The sequence below is a fragment of the Aotus nancymaae genome, unplaced genomic scaffold (genome assembly GCF_030222135.1).
Source record: "Aotus nancymaae isolate 86718 unplaced genomic scaffold, 86718_ANA_hifiasm-v0.15.2.pri h1tg000108l, whole genome shotgun sequence".
Lineage (NCBI taxonomy): Eukaryota > Metazoa > Chordata > Mammalia > Primates > Aotidae > Aotus > Aotus nancymaae.
Window position 1 is genome coordinate 2,189,181 of NW_026988523.1, and position 12,876 is coordinate 2,202,056.

The 12,876-nt window shown below is 37.7% G+C and overlaps 1 pseudogene; it reads left to right on the forward strand.

Annotated features, from left to right (window-relative positions):
- Positions 1–9,099: 9,099 nt before the first annotated feature.
- LOC135272319 (histone-lysine N-methyltransferase SETMAR-like) overlaps positions 9,100–12,876 on the forward strand; it is a 53,496-nt pseudogene continuing 49,719 nt past the window's right edge.

The window sequence follows — 12,876 nt, forward strand, 5'->3', positions numbered from 1 at the left end:
TCCTGCAATTTCACTCTAAAATTAATTCTCATTGGGATTACTTGCATAATTTTAATATAAGGACTTACAACTTTCTTGAGTTCTGAAAAATTCCAAGTCAGTATCTTTCTGAATATTGTATCTTCTCATTTTTTTCTAAGCTGTATATTAGATCTTCTAACTTTCATCTTTTAATCTCTTTTTAGAACACCTCATCTCTATAACTCTTTTCTGCATTAGAGATGTTTTATTCAGCTCTATCTTCCATTAATTAAGCTGTCTTCAGCTGCATGTACTTTAACTCATAATTTGCTATTTTAATGAACTATTTTTTCATTTCTAGAAATGCCATTTTTCTGCTTTTTCTTATCTTATACTATTTTGTTCTTGCCTTCTGATTTCTATGCCTTTTTAAATGTTCTAACATGAATACTTTAAATACATTCATTTTCTCTCTCTTTTTTTTTTAGTTAAGTGGTCATTTTCTTTTTCATATTGTTGTTAGTTTTCCTCAGGATTTTGTGTTAGCTGTAATTTTTAAAAGTTCATCTTTACTGCAGGTGGGTTTCATCGGGAATTCTGTTGTGCTGATTTGTGGAAGTGTACCTACACAGTATTTTCATATTTGCCTCTGCCAGGGCCTCAGAGTTTGACCAAAGCTAGACCAGCTTTATGCTATTTCCTAAATCTGGGGTTCCTACACCTCATGGGTGGCATATATTAAGACTCTACACAGATTCGTTATGTAATTTCAAGATTCTGAATTCTTACAGGTGTTATGGATAGCTAGTTCCTTGGGTCATTAGTATGTGGAGGTTTTTTAAATCATTTTTTCCACAGATAGAATCTGCTTTCAAGAATTGTAGCAATATGTAAAAGACTCCATTATAGTTGCTCATCTCAAATGGCTATAGATCTCATAGCCTATCCTCTGTGGGCGTGAAAACCCAATATCCATACATTAAAATGTATATCCAGGACCTGTCGTCCCATGAGCCACTGTGGCTTTAGGCTTTCACCATTTTTGACTTTGAGGATGTCTTTATTTCTACTACCTATGGATTCCTTTTTTGTTGAGTTTAGTAACATATGTAACTTTTATTGGCATAGTTTATCCAAATTTTCTATGTTTGGAGCATGAGGAAGTTCCTTTGATTGGATTTCCATTTTTAGGGTATATCCATTTTCAAGATATATCAACTTTGCAATAGGGACTAGAACATGCTTTAGAAAGACATTGCATTTATGATACTATTTGCACTTCTGATATCCAGAAACAGATGTTGATTTTAAAGCACATGACTAGACTTGTCAGATTTAGCAAGTAGAAATACAGAACATTTGGTCATATTAGAGTTTCAGATAAGCAATGAATAAGCATGGCCCATGCAGTATTGACAAACACTTATATTAAAACATCATTCATTGTTTATCTAAAATTCAAATTTAACTAAGCATCCTGCATTTTATCTGGCAACCCTACACTGTATCCACCTCTTCCAGTTTAAACAATAATGGCCATTTGTGAAAGACCTCCCACACGTGTTCCATTTTTACCAGTGTCCTATTTTAAATAAGAAAGCTAAGCTCAGCTATATTTTTATATAGAATCTCTGTTCAAAGTATGGGGATATTTTTAATCAAATGACTCAATCTGGCAATTGAAGTCCAAACATTATTTTTGTTTGATCTGCCCTTCTTTTGGATTTAGTCAGCCATGTTTAAATTGACATTGGTAGAGTATAAGATTTTCAGACATTTGTTAAAGTCAGCTGGTTTTAAAAGCAAGCAATTGAGCTCTCAGCACATGTTAAGTTAACAAGTTAGTCTTCCAGAGAAGGACATTTTCTTGTCTTTTTCTACTTGCTGTGCTGCCTGTAATGGTTACCTTAAATCACGACTATGTTACTCACTGGCTGGAGAGCCCTGGACAAACATTTTCTCTCTCAATGGTTTTTCTCCCATAAGAAACCTATGGGTAATCATTTCCACCCACTTCAGGAACTGTTGTGCTGTGAAGGAGTACCGGGAAGTAGAACAACATTGTACGTACAATAGATGGTTCTCCAGGACCACAATTGAAACAACAAAGGTTTCCAAAACACAAAAAGCCAAACTGGGACATGTGCCACTAGATGAGGTGAATAGAATCTGTGCCCTCTTGAAGGGCCCTGAAGTGGTCGTTGTTAGTATGGAAAGGGAGCTTCTTTGTCAGGCTGTTCATTAAGGTCTCCACCCAACAAATACCTCCCCCATTTATCCCCCATCCCAAGCCTTCTCCCCTAAGGAGAAATCTTCATTTCCTGCCTTCCCTTGTGCCTGTACCTTGTCACTGGCAAGTGCTTCCTTTTTTAAGCCCAAGGACAGAGGGGTGCTGTTGTATTCACATAAACAAGAAAAACAGGGGCTTCCCTAGAGATTTTTCCATTTGTAGTACATGTGTCATCAAAGTCCCTGGGGAGTTGTTACCCATTACCAGGAACAAATTAAGTCTCTAGAAAGTAAGAGCGAAATAAGAGGAAACCATGTACTACTTGCTTTTCTTCCCTCTATTCTCTTACTCTCAGTAAACAGAAAATATCAATACTAAACTTAATTATAAAATTGAATTCAGCTCAGCTGAGAAACTAGTCCCACGAGAAAAGCAACAGAGCTGTAGAAGGGAGAAAAAAGAAAGAAGGAAAAAAGGTTTCTCTATGAAATTCCCTATTTTAGAGACTTGAATGCATTTGCATGAGAATTATCTTGCCTTATGTAGCAGACTTATCCTTGAAAAGTTGTGAATAATGAAATGCTTAGAAAACTGACTTGTATCTCACTGACAACCATTGAAATTGAAGCACTGCAGGTTCATCGTTTCTGTCTTCATTTGCAGTAGTTCCTGACACTTTGCATTTGTGCACCATAGTATTTAAAGCGAATCCCAATAAAATCAAGGTTCCTTTTATAGTGAGATTACTCATCACTTCTGCCTTCCAACCTCCCAGCATCTTCCACCCCCAAAGGTAATTGTGCAAAGTGGGACGAGGGAAGCTGGGACAAATTACTTAGGGATTACGTGCCTCCAAGTCCTCCATGCATAGGAGAATAATAGTGCCTACCTGTAGATTAGGTTCTTCTCCATATCCTCCCACAGCATGCCATAATTCTCTTTTCATCATACCCATCACTTTTGCGATGAGCACATTAGCATCTAAATTCGCTACGGTCTATAAGCTTGAGAAAAGGGGCTGAGTCTCTCTTTTTCATCACTGTATCTCTCACAACTACCATAATGACTGCCAAGTAGTACATAGTAATTACGTGTACCTATTATTTGTATTATTGTCTAACCCAGAGATGACAAATACAATTGATTCTCATTATTCATGGTAGTTGTGTTCTGAAAAGTCACTGCAGGCAATGAATTAGCAAATACTGGCCCATTGTTCCTAGAAGAAATACAAGGTTAAGTTCCTGTGAGCATCTGGTCATAACATTTTTGTCGACTAGTGAATACGTAAGCTTGTTTTATGTGTGTTTCTCTTTAAAGACACCTTATTAATATATAGTGTTGATTCATTAATACTGAACTTACGGCCACTCCTTATTTCTCAGATTATGTCCTTCACCTTTCTACTTTAGGCCTCAGTTCAAGCTTTGGCTTTTGCATGAAGTGTTTCCTTCTCCCTTACTAATCTTTCCATCATTTATTTATTAAACTTCTCTACTTCCTTTAAGGTCCACACAACTCTCATATTTTTTAGATGACTTCTCAGATTCACAGAGACAGAAATAATTCTTTCTCTCATAAAATATGGTTTGTGACCATATTTTTGCAGTCATCACAAAGTTGTATCAAATTTATTTGGATGTGTAATTCATTCCAATCATCTTATAAAATCTTGAAGACAGAAACAAGGTGTTTTTCACCTCTGAATCCACCATAGCTCCAGCATGAGTCTTTACATATATGCAATATATAGTCGCTTTTAAAAAGTGGATTCAATTGATTTTCTCTTCATCACTTCAAGGTAGAAAGTAAACAATGTAAAGCAGAGATCTTCAAAATTGCACCCCACTTGACTATCTAACCAGCTTATTGCCTCTCAACAGAGTCAAAAATTCCAGGAAGCCTGGCCCTCTGACTTTGACCCACTCTGCCTGGAGGCCTCCCTACTCTCAGGACAGAAATAGAATTGTTGATATGCTGTGTAAGCCAAGACCTGCCCTTGTTAAGTATAAAATCAATATAAAGTTATTTCCTTATTAAAAGGAAATTCTTGCTAAACTAGATCTCTCAGCTGCACATAATCCTTTCACTTTGGAGAGAATAAGCTCAGAGAATCAATGTTGGCCATTTGGAGACTGTTCCCTCAAGCTTTCACTTGATGGGTGACGGCATGGCACCCCTGGGGCTCTTTGGTTAAGGAGCTCAGCCTTCTGACCATGTGCTCCTGCCCTCTAGGGTGCACCTGCCTGCAGGAGAGAAGAAGATGTTCCTTGGAAGGCTTGAGTCAGAGTCCCTCTAGGGAGCTAATATGACCATGATGGAACAGCAACAAAATGCTTCTTGTCCAAGCCCTGCTGCTTTGACCTATTGTATGTATTTGAAATATTTGTATTCCTGGTCTGTTTTTTTTCTCACTTGGCAAGACGATGGCAAAGTGGAGTGAGTAGAGGAAATGGTGAAGATGAATACGAGCAAGACTAGAGGGAGATTCTTCAAAGTGGTTGAATATATCACACAGATATAACCCACTGGGTTAGTAAGAAATTATCTTCAAACACTTCATCTAAATACACGTAAGTGATGAGACCCTCAGATAAAGCAATCAAACCCTCTGGTGTAACGTGTGGAATTAGTCTTATTGCTTTACATGTAGGTTGCCCAAGCAACAGTGCAGAGAAAGGTGGCAGTCCTGTAGTACTGGGAAGGACAGGCATCCTCTCTTCAGAGCAAAAGAAACCTAAATAATTCTTTGAAAATCCCTTAGCCCATTGCCTGACAAACTCTACTTTTCTTAGACCCACTCATTCCTCAGTGCTTGTGAACGGAAAAGTAAATTTTATTTCAAGGGATGAAATTCCAAGAAACTACATTCCCAGAACTATCGGAATTCATAGCTAAAAGAGACTTCAATCAAAATGTAGTTGTTTAAAAATTAAACCTTTGTAAATGTAGAAGTTAAGTGTCAGAAAAGACAAGTGTGAGTTACCCAAACACATGCAGGCAAGGTTACTAGAACTCAGATATCCCAACATCCAAACTGATGTTCTCCATGACACCACTGCTGCACCAGGCTTGTGTGCGGGGTGTGCCGCTGGCTCAGCGCTCTTCTTTCTATGCTCCCTGCTTCCTACCTTATGCTGCCTCTGCGGCTTCATAGGCTGGAAGCCTGAAATCTGTATTTCTCAGAATCCCACCTCAAGTTACATGTCAACAATGTAAAGCAACTGCAAGATCTAGAGAACAGAGAAAAAATAGAAACTCTTAAGTTCCCTGCACAACAATAGGCAGGTGCATGCATTGTGTGAACTTCAGAAGACTGTAGATGTGACGCTGTCCAGCAGCTTCCAGGTCTTCTGCCACCAATCGTACCCTTTGGTGTTGTAACAGCGAAGAATGTTAGTGAGAGATTCCTAAAGTTCCTTAAACTTTCTGATTTCCAGAATGTCAGTGGTAGTATTCCTTGATCTTTTCTCCCTCAGCTCCAGTCTATAAGTCCTTATATTAAATCTCTTCCTGCTTAAAATGTCCAGAATGGTTTCTCAGCCCTGACACTACCCTAACTGATACCACTTCTTCCCACAGAATTTTTTCTACATTATAAATTTTACATGTGGCTTTCAAAGGTAATAAACAGAGTGCAGAAAATGTTCCGAGTAACAGTGAATGGATGATGACAACTTGTTGTAAAGATGGTAACACTAGAGTTGTTAAATATTTGTGTACCGGAGGACCCCTTTGGCAGTCTGGAAAACCTAAAGACCCCATCTTTTGTTTGTTTGTTTTTTTTTTGAGACGGAGTTTTTTTTTGCTCGTTACCCAGGCTGGAGTGCAATGGCGCGATCTCGGCTCACCGCAACCTCCGCCTCCTGGGTTCAGGCAATTCTCCTGCCTCAGCCTCCTGAGTAGCTGGGATTACAGGCACGCGCCACCATGCCCAGCTAATTTTTTGTATTAGTAGAGACGGGGTTTCACCTGGTTGACCAGGATGGTCTCGATCTCTTGACCTCGTGATCCACCCACCTCGGCCTCCCAAAGTGCTGGGATTACAGGCTTGAGCCACTGCACCCGGCCTCAGTTTTTTTTTGTTTGTTTGTTTTTTTTTTTTGAAGACCCCATCTTTAAATGCATAAAATAAAATGTCATTTATTACAAAGAAAAGCAATTATATTTAAATATAGCTCTCAGAATACTATAAATCAAATTTCTATAGGAATATATATATTCTTCTTTATTAACTCAAGAAGCAACAAGATTGTACTGCACAGCATACTTAATGACTAATTTCAAAGGAGTGTAAAGCAAGCACAAAATTTTGATATAACTCTTCAGCAATTATAATGTAATAAGTTCCAGTGGTGACAAAGTCATCATTAGACTTTTGATTTGTTGCCTACATTCATTAGTGAAAGAAATGATAAATCTCAGTCAGAAGTTAGCAAAAATAATAGTGTAGGGTTTTTTTTCCATCCAAGTTTGTGAACCCAAAGTTAAGAACTCTTTATCTAGATGTGTGGGAAATCCATTCTTATTTCTAATGTACTTGAAAGGAATCTGGAGGTTGGAGTAGGCTTCAGAAACTCAGATTCCAAAGTAAGAACATGTTTGCAATTCACAGGCTATAATGTATATATGAAATATTCTTGGGGGAAAAAATACTACTCAGACACAGCAAATGCCATTTCTACAATTTCTCCAAAGTAGGGACAGGTTAAAACACTGAACAAAAAGCTATTTTTCAATGCCAGTGTTATCTGAGGTAAGTTAGATTTGAAAGAGATTGCACCTATTTATTGAAAGGCTAGAGAAGCATGCGTCTAAATGCATCTCCCCTTCCCAAGGAGGGAAGAAATGAATTCCCATCTTCACTGTCTGGAGGACTCATTGTTAAAATCTTTAAAAAAAAATTGGAGGGGGAAGGAAAACATTATAAAATTATTCCTTATTCTCATTTTTGAAAGGGATTACCATGCTTGACATAAACATTAAACCTGACATCCTCTCAACCCTAGAAAAGTGTGACTACTGTGGGAACCCTTAAAAGTAATGGAGAAAAAATTCAATTTTTCTCATGTGGTCTGAACAATACGCTAGAAATCTGAGTTCCTTTGAACAACAGAAAATCGCTTGAATATTTAAGCATGCATTTGTTCTTGGGAAACAAAATGTTCAGCTCTAGTGGTTTCCACAGCAACTGCCTGGGCTAAAAATACAAAATTTGCCATAAGACGAAAAAGTATGTACCAAGCAGGAATGGGAAGAGAAAATGGGAAATCTCCCAAAGGAAGATCATTGGCAGGAATCAGCCTGCAAAGACAAGGAAGGAGATGTGTCTCGTGGAAAGCCTTTTCCTGTGGGGCAATGAGCTCTGGTAGAAACCTACAACCTCCCCACCCCAGTGCATTTCGTCTCTTCTCTCCTACTTCCCTACACTTCCTCATTCTCACACTCCTGGAAAAAAAAATATCCATACTGAATAAGGGCAGCCAATCCTCTGAGGATCGTTCTGGTCAACAGTACAGATACACCTGGGATGGGTGAAGTCCCTGCCACAGCATCATCAAAGCTAACTCTCTTATTGCTTCTGCCACTGGTTCAGCCTGGCTGTCAGTTCTCCTAATAGGTAACTGTGGTTTACTTTCCTGCCCCAGGCAAGATGGCTTCTTCACTGTCTCACACATATACCCTGGCTATTCCTGTCTCTAAGCTTTGGCTCATGTGGTCCCTCATCTTGGAAATATATGCCTCCTCCCTTCAGTCTATTTAGTTCCTTATCTATGACTTGCTCTAAAGGACACCTTCTTCCTGCAGCTTCCTGCCAATAGTCTCCCGGTCTCTCCTTTCTCTTAAATGCGATTTTAAACAGAGCTGGTACTATAGATTTGTGAGTGTGTGCATTTATTTAGTCTAGATTTCAGGCTCCAGGGAGTAAGGATCTTGCAATAAACTACAACTCTATTCCCTATGGTGCCCAGTACAGTACCCAAACCACACTTATTGACAAAATCTGCTCCACCACCGTAGGAGAAGAGGGGCAAGGCTGAATAAGGGAGCACTGGGATGCACCTACCAGCACCATTTCTTTATTAAATATACACCAGGATTGCTCTACATGTCTCCCTTTGCACAGTAACTCTGGGTCAATGGCAGAAGCCCTTCAAGCCTACACAGACATTACTGCCACCCTTCTGCTTTTGTTAAGGTGTGACATAGCAGGAAGAAAGCTGATTTAATAATAACATTATATTTCAGTACACTGAAGGACTCTACACTGCAGTAGAAAAAGATTTGGAACCAGAAGAGCACGTCTTAGTTTTCAGTCCCACCCTGTCTCCCCATGGACAATAAGTAATGAACATGGACAAATGCCTGGATAACTGTTTCCTCCTTTGTACAGAAGAGTTATATTGCTATCCTCTTCATACGGTTACTCTGAGGATCAAATTACATGAGAAATGATATGTTAAAGAGCTTTGAAAAATACAGCCTTTTGTGCAGATTGTAGGCATCACAGTGAGTTAACACTCTCCACCAAATGAAAACCAAAATGCACTCCTCCTAATCTCCTAAACCTATTTTTATTCTTATGTCCTTTAAGTTCAGTCTAAATTTCCAAATTCTCTTATCTCTTATTAAATTATCAAGGCTAACCTACATGGTTAATTTTGTCACAGGCATTGTTCTAGGCAGCCATGGGTGATTTCTCTGCAACTCAACATTTGCCCCTCAAATAAGAGCATAATATATAATAGATTCATGGTTTATATTTGCATAGCAACTCCCAGTATATAAAGCACATTCATATTCACACCCAGTGAGACAGAAGCTCCCACTTGTACCATCCATCTCCTGCCTTTTTAGTTGAGGGGAGTAATACTCTAGGGAGGCTGGAGCTGGAAATGAAATTGAATATGGAAGGAGTGCCCTATGAAGACAAGGACTGTTATCCAGTAGCCACTCCCACTTTCATCCCTTTCCTGCTCTCCACAACTGAAGTCAAGGACTGTGTTCCCAGAATGCAGGATGAAGCTGCCTCCAAGAGGCAGCCCAAGAACAAACTCTCTGCTGTATCACAGATGCACATCATGTATATCATGTACATGCTCTCCAGTGACAAGAGTTCCCACTCACCATGGACAAGACCTGAGAGATGGCCCACAATACAAAATACTGTGCTGGGAAGAAGGAAGTGCTGCCTGCCCTGGGATTCAGTAGCTTCTTGGGGCTACTTGGCACTCCTGTTGCAAATCAGGCTCCTTGGGAAGACTCTAACTTTTTCAGGCCACAGTAGACTTACATAGAGAGGCTTCTGCCCATATTATCCTTTCAGCCAAGGATGACCCCTACACTTAGCACACTTGGCTCTTTCTTGTACCTGTAGAATACGTGTGTTTAATCAGCAGTTTCAAAGAAATCACATAAAACTTCCTACACAAGTGGCCTAAAATAGTGCAGGTTCTGTCTCCAAGAGTCTAATTTACACCTAGACCTTGAGAAGAATTTGAATTATGTTTCTTAATTTTATGTTATCTAACACATTCTAATCTCAGAGTGCCCCTGGGATATTGAATGGCTCAGAAATAAGTCAGCTAAATTCAGGCACAGTAAAAAAAATATTTCCTTGTTTTTTTATGTTTTATTTGATAAGCATTTATTGAGGGCTGCCATATTCCAGAAACGGCATTGTATTAGTGATAACACAGTATTCAGTGTTCAAATCTAGGGAATGGCTGGTGAGGGTTGTGAGGGCTGGAAATAGAGTGCTACTGTCAGAAATCCACATTTAAGGGGGGTCAATCAGTGTACAATTTTGTGGGTAAACCTTTGTGTTCTGGCTTGGGTTTGAAACTTAGCTTTGCTATTTTCTAGCTATATTGTCTTGAACAAATTGTATAACCTTTCTGAACCTCAATTTCCTCATCTGTAAAATGGGAATAATTACAGTACCTATCTAATAGGGTTGCTGTAGAAGGTAAAATATGTAACAAGTGTCAAGCAGTTATCTTAGTGTCTGGTGTCCAGAATGAACTTATTAAATGAGGAAAAATAGATACTCATTGAGGCCTACTTATTTTTATTTTATCTAACTTAATTATAAACATTTATTTGCAATGTGACATGCATTGGATTAAGCATCAGGCATTAAATTATGAATAATTTATTCTGAGTAGCTTGGTAGTTAGTGTAGTCAGTGGGGAGATCGTTACCTAAAAAGGCAACTGAAGAATAGGGCAGGAAGAGTTACAATGGAGGCCTGTGCAGGTGCTTTATGTGCAGTCCAGTCTGAGGCCACAGAGGAGTTTCCTGGAAGAGCTGATGTCTAAAATAAGTTTTGAAGGAGCTAAGGAGCTATCGGAATGAAGATGTGTGCATGGTTAGGAATAAGGGAGGAGTATTCCAGACAGAGTACAGCAAAAGCAAAGATGTAGAGCTATGAAAGATTTACTTTATTTTTGGTTACAGGAAAGAACTAGATTCAGGAAATGAGGGTGCAAATGTAAGTGAAGTTAGGTCATGAAGGCTTTATAGACTTGCATAAGGAGCCTGGGATTTATCTTACTACATAGGAAAGATTTTAAAGGTAATAACATGTTAGATTTGCAGTCTACCGGATGGACTCAAAGGGACAAGGTAACAAGACTGAAAGCACACTTTCAGGAACCACTGCAGGATAAATACACACACACACACACACACACACACAGTCATATCATATTAAAACTAATGAAAACCCCAGAGATTAAGATAAAATACTAAAATCCAGAGAATAAAAACATAATCCATTTTAAGAAGCAACAATAAAACTGTGAGCTAACTTCTCAACAAAAACAATGGACGTCATGTTGAAAAGACTGAAAGAAAATAACTGCTGATCTATAATTCTATGCTCAGTAAATACATTATCCCAAAATGACAATGAAATGAAGACATTTGGATTTTTCTCCTCCTCCAACTTCCAGGTTGCCTCAAATTATAGTAAATGTAAGTAGATTAATATTTCTATTAAAAATAAAAATTATCACAGTGGATAAATAAAATAAACATGATTATATGTTCTTTTTAAGAGCTACAGCTTAAATAAAGACAAAAAGGTTGAAAGTAAAAGTATGAAAAAAATGCCTTATAAACAGTTAACTGAAAGAAAGCACCAGAAATTATAACAAAATCAGATAAAGTACACTTAAAACCTAAAACAATCCTAGAGTTTAAAAAAGAATATTTTGAAATGCCAAATGATCAACCCATCAGGAAGATATAATTCTAAATTTATATGCACCACTAATATAACTTTAACATGTATCAAGCAAAAACTGACAGAAGTAAAAAAAGAAATAGACAAAACTACAATCACGGAGGGCTACCTAACAATGTTCTCTCAGAAATTAATGAAATAAGCAGACAAAAACATCAGTAAGTATGGAGAAGATCTGAACAACATGATTACTAAACTTGGATATATAGATATATAGATTCATAGAGATAATGCCTCTATATAGAGGTACCTATAAATATACAGAGATATAGATATATGAACAATATCAGAATACATATTTTTAAAATCATATATAGGACCTTAGCCAAAATTGACCATATGTTGGTTCATAAAATGCATTTTTAAAAAGTCAAAAGATTGTAATAATTCCAAAAATACTTCTCAGACCATAGCAAAATCAAGCCAGAAAAAAATAGCAGAAAGCTGATTATTAGAAGTTTCTCAAATATATAGGAATTAAGAAACATTATTCAAAAAACCCCTAGTTCAAAAACGAAATCTCATTTTAAAAATTCTTAAATATTTTCTTTTTATATTTATTTATTTATTTTTGAGACGAAATTTCACTCTTGTTGCCCAGGCTGGAGTGCAATGGCACGATCTCAACTCACAGCAACCTCCGCCTCCCAGTTCAAGCGATTCTCCTGCCTCAGCCTCCTAAGTAGCTGGGATTACAGGCATGCACCACCATGCCCAGCTAATTTTTTTGTATTTTTTTTAGTAGAGACAGGGTTTCTCCATGTTGGTCAGGCTGGTCTCGAACTTCCGACCTCAGGTGATGCACCCTCCTCGGCCTCCCAAAGTGCTGGGATTACAGGCATGAGCCACCACGTCCGGCCAAATATTTTCAAATGAATAATTTTACAAATATAAACTTGCGAGATACAACCAAAGCAATACTGGAGATAAATTTAAAGTCCTAAAATGCATATAATGAGAAAAAGAAAGGCTAAAAACCAACATCTAAATAACATCTCAAGAAGATAGCAAAAGAACATCAAATTAAAGGAAGTAGAAGGAAAGAAATTATAAAGTCAGGAAATAATGAAATAGTAAAGGGTTCAAAAGAGAGCTGATCAGCCATAGCCAAAAGCTTGTTCTTAGAGAAGACTAACAATATTGGTAAGTCCTAGTAAGACTGATGAAGAAAAAAGAGAGAAAGAATAAATTGCCAATAAAAGGACATATCACCGAGGGTCCTACAGATACTACAAGTGAGGATTTTATTATCAATTTATGATAATTATGATTTAAAAATTTAGATGTAGATAATTTTTTAGAAACATGTAACTTACTAAAACTGACACAAGAAAAAAATAGAAAGCCAGAATAATCTTATAAAAATTAAGAAATGAATCTGTAATTTAAAACCTTTGTCACAAAGAAATCTCTGGGCCCGTATGATTTCAGTAGT